Source organism: Spinacia oleracea, chromosome 5 (genome assembly GCF_020520425.1).
Source record: "Spinacia oleracea cultivar Varoflay chromosome 5, BTI_SOV_V1, whole genome shotgun sequence".
Classification (NCBI taxonomy): domain Eukaryota; kingdom Viridiplantae; phylum Streptophyta; class Magnoliopsida; order Caryophyllales; family Amaranthaceae; genus Spinacia; species Spinacia oleracea.
The window spans coordinates 61,998,367-62,020,483 of NC_079491.1; the positions used below are offsets into that span (position 1 = coordinate 61,998,367).

The 22,117-nt window shown below is 39.7% G+C and overlaps 1 non-coding gene across 1 annotated transcript; it reads left to right on the top strand.

Annotated features, from left to right (window-relative positions):
- Positions 1-22,011: 22,011 nt before the first annotated feature.
- On the top strand, positions 22,012-22,117 carry LOC130462267 (small nucleolar RNA R71). The gene has a single exon (XR_008922365.1). It is a non-coding gene; the product is annotated as a small nucleolar RNA R71 (small nucleolar RNA).

The following is a 22,117-nucleotide window of genomic DNA, read 5'->3' on the forward strand; positions in this document are numbered from 1 at the left end:
TCACCCAATGGACTATCCCATTGGTTTTACATGGCCTTTTCCAGTCAAAATGACACTAAGAAATCCAAATTCGGGCGCCGATCCACAAAATCGAGCAAGCCGGGCCTCGTCCCCTAGAACCGAATTCAAAAACCCAAAACGGCTTGTTTTTAGACGCAAACCAAGCCTTAATCATCAAGCAAAAACTACGTGCCAACTTCGTACAATTCGTACAAAGGTACGTCATCAGCGCTGGACGCTGGCGTCAACTGGCGTTTAGCTACAAATCTTCGTCCTTGTTTGGCAGCTTTTGCGCCACGTCAGCAGCGCTGGACGCTGGCGTCAACTGGCGTTTAGCTACAAATATTCCTATTTATACCCCCTAATTCTGAGCATTTAGGGAAGGAAAATCGAAAACACAACGTCGTAATACAAAAATTGCCACTCAAATCAAAATACAAAAAACTCTCCAAAAATCTCATACAATTTCAAAGTTCTAAGCAATTGGGAGCTCTAAAAGGAATTCTAGCCTAAACCTAACTAGGTATTTTCGAATCCCAAACTAATCTACAATGTTTTCATGATTTCTATTTCAAAATGATTAGTAAAGTTGACACTTTTATTATTAAAAGTGTCACTTACAACAATCATAAACTTTTGCAAAATCCTCACTTTATGTGATTCAAGTTTCAAAATTTCAAGATTCAATGATGTTTAAGGTTGTTTGTAATCACTTCCTTAAACTAGAATCATCTTCAAAATATGGAGTAATCAAAGGTAAGGCTTTCTAATGTTTAAAGGTCCAAGCTTTGAGATTCAAGACTCCATTTTTCATTATACAAGTTCAAGTTTCCAAATTTCAAGATTCAATGATGTTTAGGGTTGTTTGTAATCACTTCCCTAAACTAGGATCATTTCAAAATATGGAGTACGTAATTAAAGATGAAGCCTTTTCAATATTAAAAGGTCCAATCTTTGAGATTCAAGACTCCATTTTTCAATATACAAGTTCAACATTTCAAGTTCAAACATTTCAAGTTCAACATTTCAAGTTCTATATTTCAAGTTCAATATTTCTATATTCAAAATCCAAGACACTTTAGGTCGAGCAACTTGACCTAAAGTAGAGATTTTTGCTTTGAATCCGTGTCGGACGCACTTATTCTTAAGGAGTCGTTTGGCGTTCGGATCTCATGTGCTAATGTTCAAGTTCAATATCGCATTTCAATATTGCAATTTCAATAATGCCTTTCAACTACGCACTTTCAATTATGCAATTTCAATAACGCCTTTCAATTACGCAATTTCAATTCCGCATTTTCAATACGCAACTTTACTTGCCTAGTCCTTCTAGGCAATGTGGCTTCACCACCTAGTCCATTTCTAGGTGGTCTTGTACTTTACTAATTTTGCACTCATTTTCTATTGTGATGTTGCTCTACTTGTTTATTATTTTCATCACCTCACATGCTAAATACAAAATACAAGGTTACATCACGCTTAACGAATATAATTTCTTGGACAAACCGATATTAGGTTCCCTTAAATTAACTTTAAAGCAAAGTGACCACGATACAAAGTAGAAATTCTATTTGTTCTAAATTCAAACCCACATAGTCTAAACTAGGGTGTTTTCGAAAATGTTGTGCCACACATTTGAATTATTTCTAAAGCTCGCGGAATAAGCATCTCGTTCCCTTGCCCGGATCTCACCCATCCGTTTCTAAAATTCAATTCCTTATCCTAATCGAGTCACTTTTTGGTCTTTCCAAACGGGACCCTTAAAAATGTTTGGTGGCGACTCCTACAAAATCCAAAATACAAAGGTTTCTAAAAACCGCCCTCGTAGGGGAAATGCACTACGGGAAAAAGTACGAAAAAATCCCCTACAGAATGGTGCAGAACCAGCGCGATTCATGATCTTTTTCCATCAATAGCTCGTTATTTTTCTCAGCCACAAGGAGACAAGATATAAGTTCAGAATATTTCTTAAATCTCTTTCCACAACATTGTGTCTGCAGGACAACATTATTTTCGAGAATGGTAGAATATGTTTTCTCCAACATTTCTATATCAGTGATTTTCTCTCCACATAATTTCAATTGTGAAGTAATTCTGAACATAGCTGAGTTATATTCACTCACAAAGTTAAAGTCTTGTAGTCTTAAATGTAACCAATCTTAACAAGTTTTGGGTAATATAACGGTTTTCTAGTGGTCATATCTTTCCTTTAGATTACTCCAAAGACATGTGGATCTTTTACGGCCAAATACTCAATCTTAAAACCATAATGGAGGTGATGGGGAAAAATTATCATAGCCTTTGCCTTGTTTTGACTTGTTGACTTATTTATTTCTTTGATTGTATCAACAAGTTCCTTTACATCTAGGTGAATTTCACCTAAGACAAATAATACTTTCCAATTATATCAAAGCCGCAAATTCATGTTTTGTAAGGTTTGACATAGTTCAATATAGAAGGGAAGATTGCAAATTAGGGCTTAGATGATAAACGCATTTTAATCAAGTTCTGATCCAATACTATAGTTTAAAATGGGTAATCATAAGAAGCAAGCCCTTAAAGTAATATGTTAGGAGAAAAAACATTTTGTATGATTAACAAACTATTCGAATAAATATATTCCAAGTATAATCAATTTCCATTAACTTACCTACACTATTGTAGACATGTATGTATTCGTAGAAGCAAACAAAACGAATCAAAATCCATTACCAAAGGCAACATCTAAGTAATATGAGTCCATTTCTTGCGGCTCGCGGATCAATCATTCATCAAGCAAATCAATAAATCAAGAACCACTAATTATTAATACTATATGCAGTCACATCGATCAATATGCAAGTCATTAAGAGGCAAAAACTAATACGAGCTGAGTCTAATTATTTGCGGCTCGCGGATCAATCACACATCAACAAATCCACAAATCGATAAAATCATGAACCACCAAATTTTATTACTTGCGGCATACTCCGTATTACTCATCCACTAAATCAATGAATCATGGAAAATACGTGCCGCATAATATCAAACATAAAACTCAAACATAATACGGAGTACGCACTTACCTTGAATCTAACGGTGGTAGTTTCCTTGGGTTTTCTTTCTACTCAGTCGGCTAGGGTTTGGTGTTGATAACGTGTTATAAATACAGAGAAAGAAATGAGTATTTTGGGAGAGAACAACTGTGTGTTTTATTCCATGAACAACAGGCTATATATACATATAATAGAATAAGGTTTGCTTAAGATCTAGAATATTCTAGAAATATACTAGGGGTATAATGGGCATCCACATAATATTCATTACAAGTGATATGTTTGTATTATTTATTATCCGAATCCAGTGTAGAAAATAATTTTACAAATTTGACATACTTTAAACAAAAAGAAAGCTAAAAAGTAAAGTTAAATATACAACACAATATAAATTAACCAGTGCATTGCACGGCCTTAAATCTAGTGTTATTATATGTAACATTTATTTTTTATATATTCATAAAGAGGGTCAAAGTTAACATATGAATAGTGCACAAAGTCAAAGTGATACAACTATTTATAAACTGAGTAAGTATGTTTTTTTTGATAGGTCGGAAGAAGTATTTATTAGTGAAGTTATATGTGGGAATTTGTCCCACGCAAAATGTCATAAGTATAATGTCTTTATATTATCTTTTGTATTTTAAATATTGAATTTGAATTTGCCAAAAAAAGGAAAACATTGAATTAGAATTGGGGGCTATATAAATGGGCCAAGTGTGACTTTGGCTTTTGAATGTGCTTGTAGTTGGATGGTTAACAACTTAACATGGTATTATTAACAATCTAAGGCTAGCAATTTGCACGATTCTATTCTTTAATTTATTTGACATGGGAATGTTCAAATATACTTTTAATGAAAAACGATTTTCAAGTTCAGATTTTATTATTAGAAAAATAACTTTCACCTAATTTCGTAAATAATTTTAGGAAAATTTAACCAAAAGGGGATCGAGTAAAAATCTAAATATTTTCCAACATTGTAAAATAACAAAAATTCCCTTATGAGTCCTTGCAAGCCAAGTCAATCCCTCCCTTTTCCCTTCTCCCCCGTGTAAATAAGAGCACCTGGCAGCCATGGTGCTTATCAAGTAATCAATCAATTGACGTTTGATGAGTTAAAAAGTGATACCGCAAGTGCACGGTGTCTGTTGTTAGCAGATACTTAGCAAATACGGGTCGATCCCACAGGGAGACAAGTTCTATTAGTTTTTTCCCAATTATACGAACTATTCAATAACGAAAGTTGAGTTTGAGTATTAACTACTAAAGCTAAAGCAATAATAAAAATGCGTAATTTATCAATGAATTAAAGGTCTGGGGCGTCTGTTCGGTTCACCATGCTTATGCCAATCCAATAACACAATTCAATTCGACAACGAATAAACTAGGCCGAGTAATTAAAGTACATGCTAATCCTACGGTCGGGTCTTAACACTTTCAATTCAACATATGCAGTACGATCGCTAACATAATCAGAATTGCCAATTGTACAAAGCCTCTAAAAACACGATCTTTCGATTCTAATTCCTATTAGCTAGATAATTAATCCATGAAATTGGCCGATAACATGAATCAACGATTAAGAACAAATCAATTGGAATTACTCAATCATAATCTATAAATTAACGAACTTTAATGCATAACGATTATGGTATAAACATGGCTTCCCTTACTTAGCCCTAGAAAAAGACTACTCGCTCATAATTAATTTAACAATCATGAAACGAATAATAATAATGGAATTCATAATCAACGAACGAATTAATCTAAGGAACGAAAAATAATAAATTTGAATTAGAGAAAAAGAAATTATGAAATTACCTTAGATTGATGAATGAATGAATTCAGAAAAGCGTTCGACAATAAAAATAAACGTTCAAAGAATTCTAAGGAAGAAAAATAACATAAGAGCCCTAGGAATATAATTCCCTTCAATATTTATAGGCTTCCTATTTATGAAATAATAATAAATAAATAAATGAGAAAATAAAAATAGAAGTCGTCAACGATTGGTCGATGGCATGAGAGACATACACAATATGGATTCGTCGGCCTGGACGCACTGTGGGCGCAGCACTTCGCTGTGGGCAAGCCAACAACTGCTTAGTGAAGCGTGAGTGAGATGTGGGCGCAGCAACCCTTGCTGTGGGGGCAGCACTTCTTGCTGTGGGCGCAGCACTTCGCTGTGGACGCAGCACTTCGCTGTGAGCATGGCAGACGATGTTTAGTGAAGCGACGGGGTGCTGCGGGCTGGGTGCGGCCACAAAGCTCTAGATATGGGCATAAAGCACTTCGTTGTGGCCACATTGCACGATTCAAGTACGATGTTGCGATGATGCTTCCCACATTACCAAGATTTTATGGCGAGCATCAGAAACTAGCTTCATGTCATCCAAAATAACGAATTGCCTCGATGGCCGAATAACTCAAGCTAAGTGAACCGGAACTTCCGCAAATCATTTCCGAAAACTTCATTTTCCGATCAAACACGACGTTTTCAATACGAACCATCCGATAGCCATTCGACCCACCTCTAAATCTCCAGAAACATCCAAATGATTGTAAAATCACCTGAAATATCAAAGAAAACACAAACGGAGCGTAATAGAGTACGATAACGACGACTTATGCAAAAACGTTTTCTCTCTAAGCTCACAGCTCAAATCAATTCCCTCAAAACTTTTGAGGTTTGCGTCCCTACTTGTTTAGGGTTCTTGATTTTCAAAGGGATTTTGGAATCAATTATCATTTAGATCATCACAATTACTCCAATCAACACCTGTCATCATCATATCCTTGCAAATTGTCCGATTTTCTACCCCTTTTATCCTTTAATTAGGATTTTACCATTTACTTTTCTAGGGTTCTTAGCTCGTGTTTCTTTGATTATCTTACACCTGTCTCTTAATTCAATTCAACCTTGCTAATCTCTTATGTGTCATTTTTGTTTACTGTTTCATGCAATTATGTGGTGAATTTTGAGTTTGATTATGGCTATGTGTTAATTATCCGAAAAATATCCACTCGACCTTCGACAGCTGTTCTTTTTCATGCACAATTTCCACTTGATTTTCTAGGATATTCACCTTAATTTCTTCTTATACTATAAATTACTCCACTTTCCTTGGTTTCTCTGTATCTCAATTCTGTTACTCTTTCCGTCTTTCTTCACAATCAAATGTCTTCAAATCATCCTTTAAGTTCATTTCGTAGGGGGGTTTTAGTTGATCCACCAGATGAAAATCTCTTGGGACCTAAATTCAATTGGGGTTTATCAGTTATTGGGGTTTTCTTTGGGTCGAATCCTCCATCACTTTCAATAGTGCAATATACAGTTGACTCTCAATGGTGCAAGCGTGACTTGATTACAGTAATTCGACGTGGGAAATACTTTGGTTTCTTGTGTAAACATCCTAGAGATGTTGAGGCTATGTTAGAGCAGAACACGGCGATTATTGATGGCCGTATAATCACCTTCAGGAGGGGCTCTCGCAATTTGGTTCCATACCATGAGAATTTTGACAATGCCACACTTTGGGTTCGAGTTTGTGGACTACCCTTGGATTTTCTTGATCGCGAGTGGGCATTGGAAGCACTTCGTCATGTTGGCTATGTAGAAGAACTTGACGAGGAGGATTATGCTTATCATGATGAACCAGAATATCGAGCAAAGGTAAGACTTGATCTCTCTCAACCTTTAATACCTGGTTGTTATATTCCTTTAGGTGGTAATCAGGCTGCCTGGGTTTATTTTCGTTATGAGGGAGTGTTTAAATTCTGTAAAAGGTGTGGTGTTGGTGGTCACTTTACTTGTAACTGTACCCTTACCGAGTACAGAGCTAGCAGATGGATTAAACATAGATTAGAAGGGTTAGAGTCCAGTGGTTTTAGAATTCTCTATGGACCACCAGATTTGCCTTTCTATACTAATATGGTGCAAGGTCTCCTTGATTCGTTTCGAAACAGGAATACTAGGGTTAATCTTTTATCACTTGGGTTTAATGTTACTCTGGATCCTCCTGCTTTCCATGGGGGGTTTGGGATTGATGAGAATGTTGTTTCCCCTGCTAATGAGGCCTCTTTTGGCCATGATATTGCTGAAAATAATAATGTCTCTTCTGAGTCGGAACCAGAGTATTTTCCAGCTACAGAATCCTTGCACTCTCAGGATGATTACTTAGTCTCAAATGTTGCTCCTCCATCAAATGTTAATGCCTGGCAGTCTTATGAGGTGGGGGTTAACACGCATCATTCTCCAGGGAGACGTTTTGGATTAAATAATGATCCATATGCTCCTTATTTTCCTTCAGCCACTGGTTTTAGAAGTGTTTCTGCTACTTTTGAACTTGGTCAATCAAGTAAAACAAATATGCAGTTTCATTCAGTTGGGAAATCTTCAGATGATGAGTCTGATCAAACTCCTATTGGTACTATTACTCAGCAGCCCGAGGTCACTCAAACCAATCATGCGGTTGGTAGTACTCATAATATTAATGTCTCTTCTGTTGATACAAGGCAGCCGGCTCCTAATCCCTTTGCAGGTGTCTTCACGAGCGGTGGAGAACCGTTTATTGAAGGTCGACCTCACATGTTTCATGATGGTGTCTTTACACCAATTATTCTGCCAGTTTATCCTTCAGTTGCAGAAGGTTCGACACATGGTGTATGTATACATTCTCGTACATCTTCTGTGGAGGTTGAGCCTAGTTTATCACCCACCTCCTCGTTTGCAGAGTTATCTCTTGGCACATTTCATGTTGTTGCTCCTGAAATAGAGGATTCAGACACTTCGAATTCCTCCTCCTCATCTGTTAAAGCTACTAAAAATTGTGTTAATAAGCTTCATTCTGGTAAGAGAGCTCGAAGTGGTCAATTACATCGATCTCATTCTGAAAACTCTGCTTGCTCTCTTGATTATGTGCCTTCTGATTGGTTTACGAAAAGGCGGAAAATGCGTATAAAGAAATGGGAACACAAGGGTGGTCTTGGTATGTGGAAGAAACGACATGGGAAAGCTTGTTTTGAATCTAAATGTTTCACTGATTTATCTTTGGCTCGTGACTTTGGGGTGGAAGTTAGCCCTGGAGTGTCCTCTTTTCATAAGCAAATAGGGGATAGGAAGAAACGTGGTAGTGAGCAGCAATTGGGATATCCAAGGAAAAAGTCTCGTGTTCTTGTGTTGGGTTTGCAAGCTCAATCGCAGCCAGTTGTTCCTGCTAATGTTCCATCATCTTCTTCTACTTCTGTCGAGGAGAACACTAACTCGGGTTTGGTGACTGGCCGTTCACAGTACCCGAGTGATCCATGAAGTGTATTTCTTGGAATTGTAGGGGGTTGAATGAAGTAGATTCTGCTAAGTTAATCTATGCTTTTTGGCTTTTGCAAGTACATAAACCTCATCTGTTGTTTTTGTGTGAAACTAAAATGCTAGTTAATGAGGTTGTTAGTTTATTTAGCTCTAAGAATCCTAGTTTTAGTGATGGTACTGATGCTATAGGCTCAAGTGGGGGATTAGTTATCCTAGGTTGGAGCCCTTTTGCTATTACTTGTATTTTCAAATCCTCTAATATTGTACTTTGTAATATCCTTGAACCTAATGGAAATAACTACTATGTGATGTTTTGCTATGGTGCCCCTTTAGTAGAAAATAGGAAAGAAGTTTGGGAAACAATGTTGCAGCTTCTAATTTCCTATCCCAAATGTTTATTATTAGGGGACTTTAACCAAATTGAGCTACATTCGGATAAATTGGGTGGTTCCTCTAATATACAAGGTTGGATGATTTTATAACATGGAAACTGAATAGCCAAACAATGGATGTTCCTTTTTCGGGGCCAAAATATACTTGGACCAATAAACGTAAAGATCACCACTTGATTTTGGAACGTTTAGATAGAGGTTATATGACAAATGATTGGTTTTTATCGTTTCCGGGAAGTAAAATTTTGAATCAACCTTTTATTGCTTCCGATCATGCTGCAATTATTTTTGATAATATTGGAGTATCTTTTATGAGGAATAGGCCTTATCAAATTGAAAATTGGTGCCTTCAATTTAAGGAAATTTGTGATTTAGTTGATAATATTTGGGAATTACCACATCACGGGTCTCCAATGTTTAGTTTATCTAGGAAATTAGTCGACCTTCGTTTGAAAATTAGAGGATGGTGCTTGAGGAATAAAAAATTATGGGGTGTGAATTGGAAAGAATTAAATGATACTCTAGTAGTTGAAGGCTCGGAAGTGCGAACTTTAGTGGATGGAGGGAATTATATCTCCAAAGTGGACGAGGCATTTTCTACTGCTGTTATCAAAATTAAGTATTGGAAGCAGAGAATGAAAGAGCGTTGGGCTGCGGAAGGAGATTTTCCAACTAAGCTCTTTTATTCAAGAGTGAAGGTAAGACAGAAAAAGAATGAAATTTTGACCTTGAAAGATCAATCGGGCCATTGGATTGAGGGCCAACATCAGGTGCAAGATCTTGTGGTCAATTCTTTAAAGCAAGTTTTTAAGTCCTCGGCAGACATTCCTATCAATGATGAGCTTGACATGGTTTTAAGGGAGTTATATTTGCCTAGGATCTCTCAGGAAACTATTGATATGCTTCAGAGACCTTTCTCGAATTCTGACATTAAAACGGCTATGTTTGCTATGGGAAATTTGAAGTCTCCGGGTCCAGACGGTTTTACGGTTGAATTCTTTAAGATCCATTGGGACAAGGTGGGACAGTGTGTTTGCGATGCAGTGAGTAGTTTCTTGACAACTGGGTTCCTTTTGAAGGAATGGAATCATTCTCTTTTAGTTATGATTCCAAAACGTGACATTCCAGAAGAGGTAGGGCATCTCAGACCAATTAGTCTTTGTAATACCATTTATAAGTGTGCCTCAAAATGTTTGGTGATTCGAATGAAGTCTGTCTTGCCAGACATTATCTCTCCAGCTCAACATGCTTTTATTTCTGGAAGATTTATGACGGATAATATTCTTCTCAGCCATGAGCTTCTTGACAAAATCAATAGTAAGAAGAAAGGGAAGGATTACTTGGCTTCGATTAAAATCGATATGAGTAAAGCTTATGATCGGGTTCATTGGGATTTTCTCCTTCGCATACTAAAAGCATATGGGTTTCCAAATCAGTGGATCCAATTAATTCATCAGTGCATTTCTACTGTTTCTTACAAGGTTCTTGTCAACGGCAATACTTCAGAACAGTTCCATCCAAAGTGTGGTATTCGACAGGGGGATCCTTTATCACCTTTCCTGTTTCTTTTCTGTATGGATGTGCTATCCAGGATGATACAACTTGGCTCGGATCTGGGGTTTTTTCAAGGAATTCGTCTTACGAGGGGTTGTCCTTTAATCTCACATTTGTTCTTTGCTGATGATGCTCTTTTTTTCTTCAAAGCTAAAAATGATAGTTGTGCACAAATTTCAAATACTATAAGTAGATTTTGTAGAATCTCAGGGCAACAACTCAATCTTCAGAAGTCTCATTTTAAACTAAGTCCTAATACTCCTTTGTTAGATCAACAAAATTTCATAGGAATCTTGAGGATGGATTTGGTCTCAAATATGGGTACACATTTAGGAGTTCCTATTGATCTTGTGAGGAAGAAGAGTACTAATTTTCAATTTATTGTGGATAGGGTGGTCAACAAGATTAGCTCCTGGAATTCTGTTTCTCTTTCCCAGCCTCAGAAACTCATTCTCATTAATTCTGTGCTTATTTCGATGGCTTCCCATGTTCTGAATTGCATGGAATTACCGTTATCAATCTCTTATAAGGTTGATTCGATTCTGGCACGGTTCTTCTGGGCAAATCGAGCAAACTCGGGAATGCACTGGGTTAAGAGGAAGATTATTCAACTTCCTAAAGGATTGGGTGGTTTAGGAATACATAGTATGGTCTGCCTTAATAAAGCTTTGTTAATGAGACAGGCATGGCGTATCCATAGCAATCCAAATTCTGTGTTATCAGACATTTGTAGGCGGAATTTTCAATTTCCTCTCCAGAGAGGTAATATAACTAATGTTTCTTCTCGGAGGTTATCTTGGGGTATGAGGGGTATCTTTCGAGCTAGTAATCTTCTGTTCAAGGGTTGCGATTGGAAAATTGGAAATGGTAAGAAAGTTTGGGCTGGTAAGGATAGGTGGGTCAATGGAAGAGTGCCTGAGTTTAAATCAAATGTCACACTACTCAATGCAGCGACATGGAAAGTTAATCATTTTATTCTTCCTAATGGTTCTGGTTGGAATCTTAATCGGGTTCATTCTTGTTTTGAGTTTAACGACGCCAGGGAAATTGTGGCAACAGAATTGCCTTCTACTAGTGTTGAAGATTTTCTTTACTGGCGTTTTCACAAGTCGGGTAAGTTTACTGTTAAAACAGCATATGCAATGTTAGCAGTGGAGGATTATGGGTTGGCACAGGCCCATCCAGGTTTGGATTTTTTTAAGATTTTGTGGGCTCTTAAGATCCTCCCAAAATGGAAGGTTTTTTTGTGGAAATTGTTTCACAATGGAATTGCTTCAAAAGTGAATGTTGGAAAGAAAGGAGTTCAGTTGTCTCTTACTTGTGATTTTTGTGCAAAAGATAACGAGGATATTCAGCACATTTTCAGGTTTTGTGACTGTGCGAAACGCGTTTGGAGGTATGGATCACTTGCGATCCATTCAGAAATCAATGAGAACCTTTCCTTTATTGACTGGGTTCTCTACTATATCCGGCTTTTTCAATGCCAGGATGGGAAGAATAGTGTTAGGGTTATTTATTTCATTGCAACACTTTGGGGTCTTTGGTTATCACGTAATAACCGAATATTCAGGAATGAAAGGGGTGAGGTTCTCGCAGTGTATATTATTATCAGGGAAGGTTTGAAGCAGCAAGAAATCTTTAGCAATCATCCATTTCCTGCATTACGTTTCCTACATCCTCCGGAAAATGATCCGCTTTATCCGCCGGGTTTTTTTAGAGTGATACTTGCTGACTCAGAGATACAAGGAATAATGTCTTTCATTCAGGTTGATGGATCTTGGAAGAAGAATACTCGGATAGCTGGAATGGGTTGGGTGCTTAGTAATCCTCTGATAACATCGGATAGGATCTTAGGTGGAGCTTCTGTAAGGACAGCGAAGTCAGCTCTTCAAGCGGAGGTCCTTGCATGTTTGTTTGCACTTAGATGGAGCATTACAGCTACAGTTCGACATATTACTGTTCTAACGGATTCTCATATGTTGGTTGAAATGCTTCTCCAACAAAGCACGATTGACATTAACCTGCTTTGGACCATAACTGAGATTAAGCGTCTGGGAAGAATGTTCGACTGGTGCAGCATCCAAAAGGTAGGTCGAGATCAAGTTCAAGGTGCTCACGACATTGCAACCTCTGCAGCTGCAACTTCTATTTCTTTTGCTTTCTTTCCTTAATGTTTGTTTAGCACTTGTCAAAAAAAAAAAAAAAAAAAAAAAAAAAACGACGACTTATGCAATAATGACTCTAAATGCAACAAAAATGAGAGAAATGCCTAGAAATGCAACCTAAATGAGCCTAAAATACCCTATATAAATATGATTCATCAAATTCCCCCAAGCTAAACTGTTGCTTGTCCCCAAGCAACACTAGACCGAACACAGAGAAATGAGACGCACATGACTTTCATTGAACCTGAACAAACCTACTCAACTCTCGGGCAAACAATCAAACAAAGTTATTAAGACAGAAATTTAGCTCGGATACAAATAGAACCACAAAGCATCATGATCCACAGTTGAAACAACCAAGCTTAGCCACAAACCGTTCTCAATCAAGCTAGTCGTCGCCGCATACCTTGTAGAATATGAATATATGATGCAACGCGGGGTAAGATGACAATAGCAAGAAACAATTTTCGCTCATTCACAAAACAAACATGCCGATCAAGAGGTCTTTATAATAAGCTTGTAATGGGGCTAGGTGAAAAGGAAGGGTAGGATATAATTTGGGAAAAAGTGAGAGTAAGGTCCAACTTGGGGAGCAAATGTGAACTATATGCGTCGGCGTGATAATGCCGAAAATCCAACTCCATCGAACCATGACACCCGAACAATCAACCAAGTTATATATAACCAAGGGGAAAAAAAAACATAATATAATGTCGATTTCTTTGTTCAATCCCCGTTCCTTGCCTTCAAACTATATACAAAAAACGAAAAACATATTTTTGTTTTTTCTTTGATATTTCTATTTTTCTATTTTTTTATTTTTTTATTATTATTTTTTTATTATTTTATTATTTTTTTATTTTTTAATTTTTTTTTTGAAAATGAAACTAAAGAATGAAAATCGAAAGTACATAAATAAATCTAATGCTAACTGTTACAAACTTGGGTGCCGACAATAATATACATCATTTCCGAACCACAAATCCAAACATAGCCTCGAACCACGAACTATTGGCTTAGTGTGCCAATCAATCAACATCAACGAAACCATTACGAACACCGAAGCTCCCCCAAGCTAGACTCGGGACAAGTAACCAACGGGGCTAATAGGGCTCAATTTGTGGAGTTAAAACAATAAACGGACAAGGCTACAACATGGGTATGAAAGGCAGGAACTGATGTTTCTAAATTCGTCTGAAGGCTTCCTAAGAGAATGGCCTCTGTCATACGCGGCATGCGTGAGTTGCAACTAAACTACTAATGAATCTCAAGCCAAAATCATACGATAACAAGTCACATCAATCACACAAACACATAGTAAGGTGACCTACAAGATAATTGGCTAGCTATTCTTGATACGAGACCAACATCTTACCGCATACCATTCAATTGGTTCACACAATGCCAAGCAGTTATCAATGTATAGCACAACCGACTGAATTTCAGAATCATAGCTAAGTTCAAGAGAAGCTCCAGAGAGTCAAATAAAGTTCGAACATGGTTTGAAAATCAAATTCACTTTGCAGGGTATAAGGAAATATGAATGCAATGCAAGTAAAGAAAAACAACTAAACTAAACAATAATACTAGGAAAGCAGTACATTTTTTTTCGTTGCACGTAAACTCCCACCCATAATGGATGGTACAAAGCGTACAACACCTACAAAAAAGAAAATAATAAAGCTATACTAGAAAGCAATAAAGATAGATATCCCTCTCCCAAGCTAGAATGAACACAGTGTCCCTACTGTGTACACATAAAACAATGGAAAAGGAGAGGGATAGCTCACTCAGCATGAGCATCATCTATCGAAGCTGGTCCAGTAGTGGTGTTAACGGGTGCAGCGGTGGAGCCAGAAGCTGCAACCTGTTGACGAAGAGTGGAGACCTCCGAATCTAGAGCTGTGAATCTCTGCCCAAGGGTATCAAAACAACGAATAACATCAGAGGCAAATGTATCAAAGGTGGTGAGAAACTTACGAAACTCCCCAAGTGGCACGGGGGTAGAGTCCGATGGCTGAGGATCGGTGGCGACGGACAATGCTGCAACACTCTTAGGGTGTACCAGAGCCAAAGAAATGGAACGATCGATGGGCACAAGTGGAGTAGTCGGCTCGAGCAAGGGAGCAGAAACAGAAGGCCTTGTTATCCGTGGTGCAACACCCTTCCCGAGGTGCGGGTCAGGACCAAACAACCAAGAGTTAGGTTGATCCAAACGAGCTCGGGGGTGTGGCAAAAAGGCATGTTGAATTCTTTCAGATTTTGGTTCAAGTCCCTTCACAAACCATGCATATTTAGAATCATCATGAGCTTTCAACCAATCAAATATTTTCATAGCAACAAGGTCGATGAGGTTGGTAGAGGGAGACTTCCGCTTCCCTTTCAAGTTGATTTTCAGTTTGGTGGCAAGAACCGTCACAAAAGCACCCAAGGTTATGTTGCCACCGGCTTTAAGCCTCTCGGTAAGGAACGCCTGCATTAGGAATTTGCCAAAGTTCAATTGACCCATGGTCTCTACATCCCCACGAAGGAACCACCACAGCAACTTCAAATCTTGATCTGTGGGTTGACCCTTTTCACCTTTCGGGTGAAGCACCTGTAGTAAAAACCTGTGAAAGAGTCGGATGGCAGGATTCACTATAGATAATGCTCGGCTATGCCCCACTTTCCAATCATCCCGACCTGTTAGTTCCTCCCAAAAGGAGCCTTTATCAAAATAACCATCTTCCCAGTCCGCATCAAACTCGCCAAATTCATCCGGGCCAATATCACCATCCTTTGGCCACCCGAAAACATTGTTGAACTCGCTCCAAGACATAACTCATTTCACACCACCTAGATAAAAAACGACATCACCTTCACCCGTACCAACAACAAAGGAGGATAGGAACTCATATGTCAATTACGGATAAGTATCATATTGCATATTCAACACCTTGGTCCATCCATATTTTCTTGCAATCCCTTGAAGGCAATCATCAACACCAATTAATTTTGCATCTTTCGGTGAGTATAAAAGAGTAGGTTTTACCGGCTTCTTTTGAAAATCAATGCAAAAGGCTTGTTGCCTCTCGCTAAGCCAAGGGAATGTGAATTGATGAGACGATGGAGGAGGGGTGGGGTCATTTGTAGGGGGTGACGGTGGGGGTGTAGTGGAAGTGGATGCACGATGCTTGGATTTGTCTTGAGATTTGGGTGCGGGTTTAGGCTTTGATGTGGGCTTCTTTTTTTCAATAGATTTCTTAGGCTCAAGGGCGGTGGAATTCGCCTTAGCCTTTGGTATATTTCTTTTGGTAGGGATCATGATGCGAACTCCAATTCACCAAAGACAACAATGTCGAGGAAACCACAACACAAGTTCACCAAATTCAAGCATAAAATTCACCAATTCTAATCCACAATTGTGACAAGAACAATCAAGTATTCAATCCATTATTATCAATGAACAATTTGCCACAATAAACTCACAATAATCAATCAATTAATCTCCAACACCAACAATGAAGCAACAAGATCTCCCAAATATGGCAAAGTAGAGGCAAAAGTGAAATTAATTGGAGAAAAATTTTCACTTACACCAATTCCAAGCTTTGAATTCAATTAGATGATTGAAAACCAATTGTGGTATGCTCCAATAATGCCCAGATGTCACCCAATTGCATCAATTAACAAGATAGCAAAAACCCCCAAATTGATTTCAAAAGTCAGGGTTTGAAATTCATGAACCAAATATGATTGAAGGTGGGATAGGTGTGGGGTGAAAGGGGGCTGGTGGTGCGAAGGTGCGCCGACCACCGTGTTGCAGGCGGCCGGCGACGGTTGTTGGGCGTGGTGACGGCTGGTAGGGGTGGTGGCGACGGTTGGTAGGGGCGTGGTGACGCGGGTTCGAAGGGAGAGAGGGAGTGGATGGGGTGGAGGTTGGGTATATTTGTTAAATGTGAGAGGGAGTATGGGATGCGGGCACAGCAAGGGGCGAGGGAAGGGGACGAGCTGCGCCCACAGCGGATTGCTGCGAGCACGGCAGTAGGGCGAGGGAGGGGGGATGGGCTGCGGGCGCAGGTGAGGGGATGCGGGTTGGCTGCGCTAGGCGAGGGAGAGAACGAGCTGCGCCCACAGCATATTGCTGCGAGCAAGGCAGAAGGGGCGAGGGAGGTTCTCGTTGCGGGCGCAGATAGCTGCTGCGAGCAAGGCAGAAGGGGCGAGGGAGGGGAGTGAGTTGGCTGCGACCAAGTGGTGCGCCCACAAGATGCGCGAGCTCGACGCTGGGAGCTGCGAGGTGAGCTCCGCCCACAATGCTTGTTGTCACACGTTCCTAGCGTGGCTTGTCGATGCATCGAAACTCCGGAATTACCTGAATTGAACACTAAAAACTTGATCTCCTGCCTACAAAACCTTCAAAATAGACTCAAACATCACTAGACACAAATGTTAGTTTCGTTAGTAAAATTAAACAAACAAAATAAATAAATAAAAACGATGAACGAAAGAAATTAAACTAAAAATAAAATAAACTAAAAATAAATTAAATTAACCAAATAAATGAAAAAAAGTAAAAATAAATAAATAATAGAAATAATTGAAACACCAAAAAAAAAATTAAAATGAGAGAGAGTTAGAGATCGGGTTGCCTCCCGATAAGCGCTCGTTTTAAGTCATTAGCTTGACTCCAAACCTCAAAAATCAAGTGTCGATGGGAGGATCGGAGAGATAGATCGTCTCCAATTTTCCGATAAACGCTCCTTCAGTGTATAGCTTCAAACGTTGACCGTTCACTTTAAATTTGGTGCCATTGTCACTAGCAACCTCAATAGCTCCATGTTCCTTGACGTCGGTGACAGTAAAGGGTCCGGACCATCTAGACTTAAGCTTTCCTGGGAAAAGCCGTAATCGTGAATTATAAAGCAAGACCTTATCACCGATGTTGAACTCTCGTTTCTGGATCATCTTATCATGAAACTTCTTCGTTTGCTCCTTATAGAGCCTATGATTCTCGTAAGCTTCAAACCGAAGTTCATCTAGCTCATTCAATTGAAGAAGTCTCGCTTCACCGGCCGCTTCTAAATCCATATTGATCTCCTTGACGGCCCATTTGGAGAGATATTCCATTTCAACCGGTAAATGACAAGCTTTGCCGTACACCAACCGATACGGAGTTGTCCCTAACGGAGTCTTGTAGGCCGTGCGCAACGCCCACAATGTGGCATCCAACTTCAACGACCAATCCTTTCGAGACTTGTTGACCACTTTTTCGAGAATTCCCTTGATCTGTCGATTAGAAACTTCGACTTGGCCACTCGTTTGAGGATGATAAGCCATGCCAACCTTTTGAGTAACTCCGTGGTTCTTCAGAAGAGCCTTGAAAGTCCGTTGATGAAAATGTGAACCCCCATCACTAATCACGACCCTTGGGACTCCGAAGCGCGGAAAGATGATTTTCTTGAAAAGCTTCTTTACGACATTAGAGTCGTTGGTTGGCGATGCAATAGCTTCCACCCACTTTGTAACATAATCAACGGCAACCAAGATGTATCGATTCCCACATGAAGAAGGGAACGGTCCCATAAAATCAATGCCCCATACATCGAATGGCTCAACCTCAAGAATTCCGGTTTGTGGTAGCTCTTGCCTTTTCGAAACGTTGCCCGTTCGTTGACATTCGTCACATGCATTGCAAAAGAAACGAGCATCCTTGAATATAGAAGGCCAATGGAAACCACTTTGAAGAGTTCGATGGGCGGTCGGAATAGCACCAAGATGACCACTAGAAGGTAAACTGTGGCAATGCTTAAGAACCCCGTGGGTATCCCAATCCGCTACACACCTACGAAACATACCATCGGCACACTTCCGATACAAATGCGGATCATCCCAAAAATACCGCTTAGCATCATGGTAGAATCTCTTACGTTGTTGATATGTCAACTCCGGAGGATGGGAGCCACCAACACAATAGTTTGCGAAGTCCGCATACCATGGGGATTGAGTAGACACAGAGAATAGATGATCGTCAGGAAACGAATCATTGATAGGCCCGTCTGTGCTAGATTGAAATTTCAACCGAGAGAGATGATCTGCAACAACATTTTCTGCACCCTTCTTATCCCGAATCTCCAAATCAAATTCTTGGAGAAGAAGAATCCATCGAATAAGTCTCGGTTTGGCCTCTTTCTTGGCCAACAAATACTTCAGGGCGGCATGATCAGTGTGTACAATGACTTTCGAACCAACAAGATACGTCCGAAATTTGTCAAGAGCATAAACAACCGCAAGGAGCTCTTTCTCAGTAGTAGCATAATTCATCTGAGCTCCATCCAAGGTTTTGCTTGCAAATAGATGGCATGCAACACCTTGTTCTTTCTTTGGCCAAGCACTGCTCCAACAGCATAATCACTCGCATCACACATAATTCCGAACGGCAAATCCCAATCCGGAGGCTGAATGATTGGAGCAGTTATCAATGCTTTCTTAATCCTGTCGAAAGACTCCAAACAAGCATCAGTGAACTCAAATGTGGCATCCTTGAGCAATAATTGAGTGAGGGGTTTCGCAATTTTAGAAAAATCTTTTATGAAACGGCGATAGAAACCCGCATGACCGAGAAAACTCCTCACTCCCTTGACATTCACAGGAGGGGGAAGTTTCTCAATCACCTCAATCTTTGCTCGGTCAACTTGGATGCCACGCTCAGAAATAAGATGACCAAGTACCACTCCTTCATTGACCATAAAGTGGCACTTTTCCCAGTTCAATACCAAATTCACCTCAGAACAACGTTTAAGCACTTTAGAAAGATTATGCAAACATACATCAAAGTCAGAACCATAAACGCTAAAATCATCCATAAATACTTCCATGATATCCTCGATGAAGTCAGAAAAAATGGCTATCATACACCTTTGAAATGTAGCAGGGGCGTTGCACAAACCAAACGGCATTCTGCGGTATGCAAAAGTTCCATAAGGACAAGTGAACGTCGTCTTCTCCTGGTCGTCTGGGTGAATGGGAATCTGAAAGAAACCTAAATATCCATCCAAATAACAGAAAAAGTTGTGTTTTGCTAATCTTTCTAGCATCTGATCAATAAAGGGGAGGGGAAAATGATCTTTCAAAGTGGCCGTATTCAACATTCGATAATCTATACACATACGCCAACCTGTAACAACACGAGTGGGGATAAGCTCATCCTTATCATTCTTAACAACCGTTGTCCCCCCTTCTTGGGAACGACTTGCACCGGACTCACCCATTTAGAATCTGAAATGGGATAGATGATGCCCGCGTCAAGTAGTTTCACTACCTCTTTTCTCACCACATCTTGCATATTAAGATTCAAACGACGTTGTGGCTGGATGCGAGGGCGGTGATCTGCTTCCAAATTAATTCTATGCATACAAAAGTCAGGACTAATGCCCTTGAGATCGTCAATGCTATACCCGATTGCCTTTTTGTGCATACGGAGCACGGTCAGAATCTTAGAAAGCTGGCTATCATCGAGTGCAACATTAACGATCACAGGAAAATCCTCATTATCATCAAGAAATGCATATTTAAGGTGAGATGGTAACGGTTTTAGTTCTACTTTCGTTACCTGTGGCTCTGAAATAGAGCAAACAGTTTCTAATACCTCAAAACCATCGACCTTCTCAGCTTCACTTCCATCTAAATCCGAGATCAAGGAATCAATCTCACAATCTCCTTCTCCTTTTCGGGCCTCCAAGGTGAGAGTCGCCAGCAATAGATCATCATACAACATTCTAGGAATGTTGTCTAGAGAAATTTCTTCTGCAATATCAATCCTGCAACAAGTATTCTCAAGCATAGGAGACTTCACAGCATTGGTTAGATTAAAAGTAACAGTATCATCACCAACACTCAAAGTAAGAGACCCAGACTTGACATCAATGACAACACCTGCAGTACATAAAAATGGCCTACCCAAAATTATGGGAATTTGACTATCCTCCTCCATATCTAGCACTACAAAATCAACAGGAATGTAGAATTTCCCCACCCGGACAGGAACATCCTCCAAATTACCCAAGGGATACTTTATAGAACGATCTGCCATTTGCAACGTGATTTGTGTGCATTTTAGTTTTCCCATATTCAACCTATTACAGACAGAAAGGGGCATGACAAACACACTTGCACCTAAATCACACAATGCTTTATCAATGAACAATGCACCTACATGACAGGGGATGGAAAAACTACCCGGATCCTTAAGTTTGGGTGGAGACTTATTTTGCAATATCGCACTACACTCTTCAGTTAGAGCGACTCTCTCCACAACACGATAATCCCTTTTCTTAGTGATCATCTCTTTCAAAATTTTTGCATAAACAGGAACTTGAGATATTAAATCAGTAAAAGGGACCGTTACCTCAAGATTCTTGACCATTGCCAAGAACTTACTAAGCTGTTGATCGACCTTAGTTTTTTGCATCCGGTGAGGGAAAGGTAACTTAGGCACAATAGGGAGAGAATCAGAAATCTTCTCTTTCCCCTTATTTGCACCAACATCATCAGCATTATCAACTTCCATGACTCGAGGCTCTGCATCAGTTGCTTTCCCTGGTCCATCTGTGTTCCCCTTAGCAAGAGTTGCATCATCAGTGGGCATCGGGGGTCCATTATATTTAGTGCCACTTCTAAGAGTGATAGCATTGGAACTTTCTCTGTTCTGGGGCGGAGTAGGTTGCCCTGGTAGTGTACCCGGTTGCCTTTGAGATAGAGTGTCAGCAAGTTGGGCAACTTGATTCTCCAACATTTTATTCTGATTCTTCAACTCTTTGATGCTCTCATCATGGTTCTTTTGAGCTATCTCTGTGGTCTTCTGCATATTTGCAATGAGCTTATACAGATCACCCATGTTAGGCTCTGGAGTAGCACTGCTCTGAGGAGGTTGTTGATATCCTTGATGCGGGGGCCTATTAAACCCCAAGAGAGCATTATGTGAGGCTCCTTGTTGAAATGGAGGCCTAGAAACATGTGGTTGAGGTGGATGGAACTGTGGTTGCGACCATTGTTGCTGGGGTTGAGGATTCTGAACATTGTTGCCCCGATATGAGAAATTTGGATGATTCCTCCAACCCGGATTAAATGAATTGGAGTATGGGTCATTGGGTTGTCTCTGTTGAAAAGCATTCACTTGCTCCAATTGCGTAGTATCCTGTAAACTATAAGAGCACTCATGACCAAAGTGACCTTGGATGCCACATACTTTGCAGTAAGAAGTTGTCACTGGAGCTACACTAGACATAGCATTGATACTCATTGGGGGTGTACTACACTGAGGAGCCTTCAAAGAATCGATCTTCAGGTTCAAGGCTGCCACTTGTGAGGACAATAGAACATAAGCATCGACATCCAATTTTCCCTTCTTAGATGTGGATCTGGTGGTGCTGTAATGGTTGGCAGCTAAATTGGCAAGAAAATCATAACCTGCATCCACTTCTTTGTCAAGAAAAACACCCCCAGCAGCAGAATCAACCGTGTTCTTTGTTTCATCTTGCAAACCATGGTAGAAAATCTGAACCAAGAACCATTTTTCAATGTTGTGATGCGGACACGACCGCTGCAAAGCCTTGAATCTATCCCAGGCTTCTCGAAGTGATTCACCAGGTTCTTGAGTGAATGTAGTCAGCTTATGCCTTATTT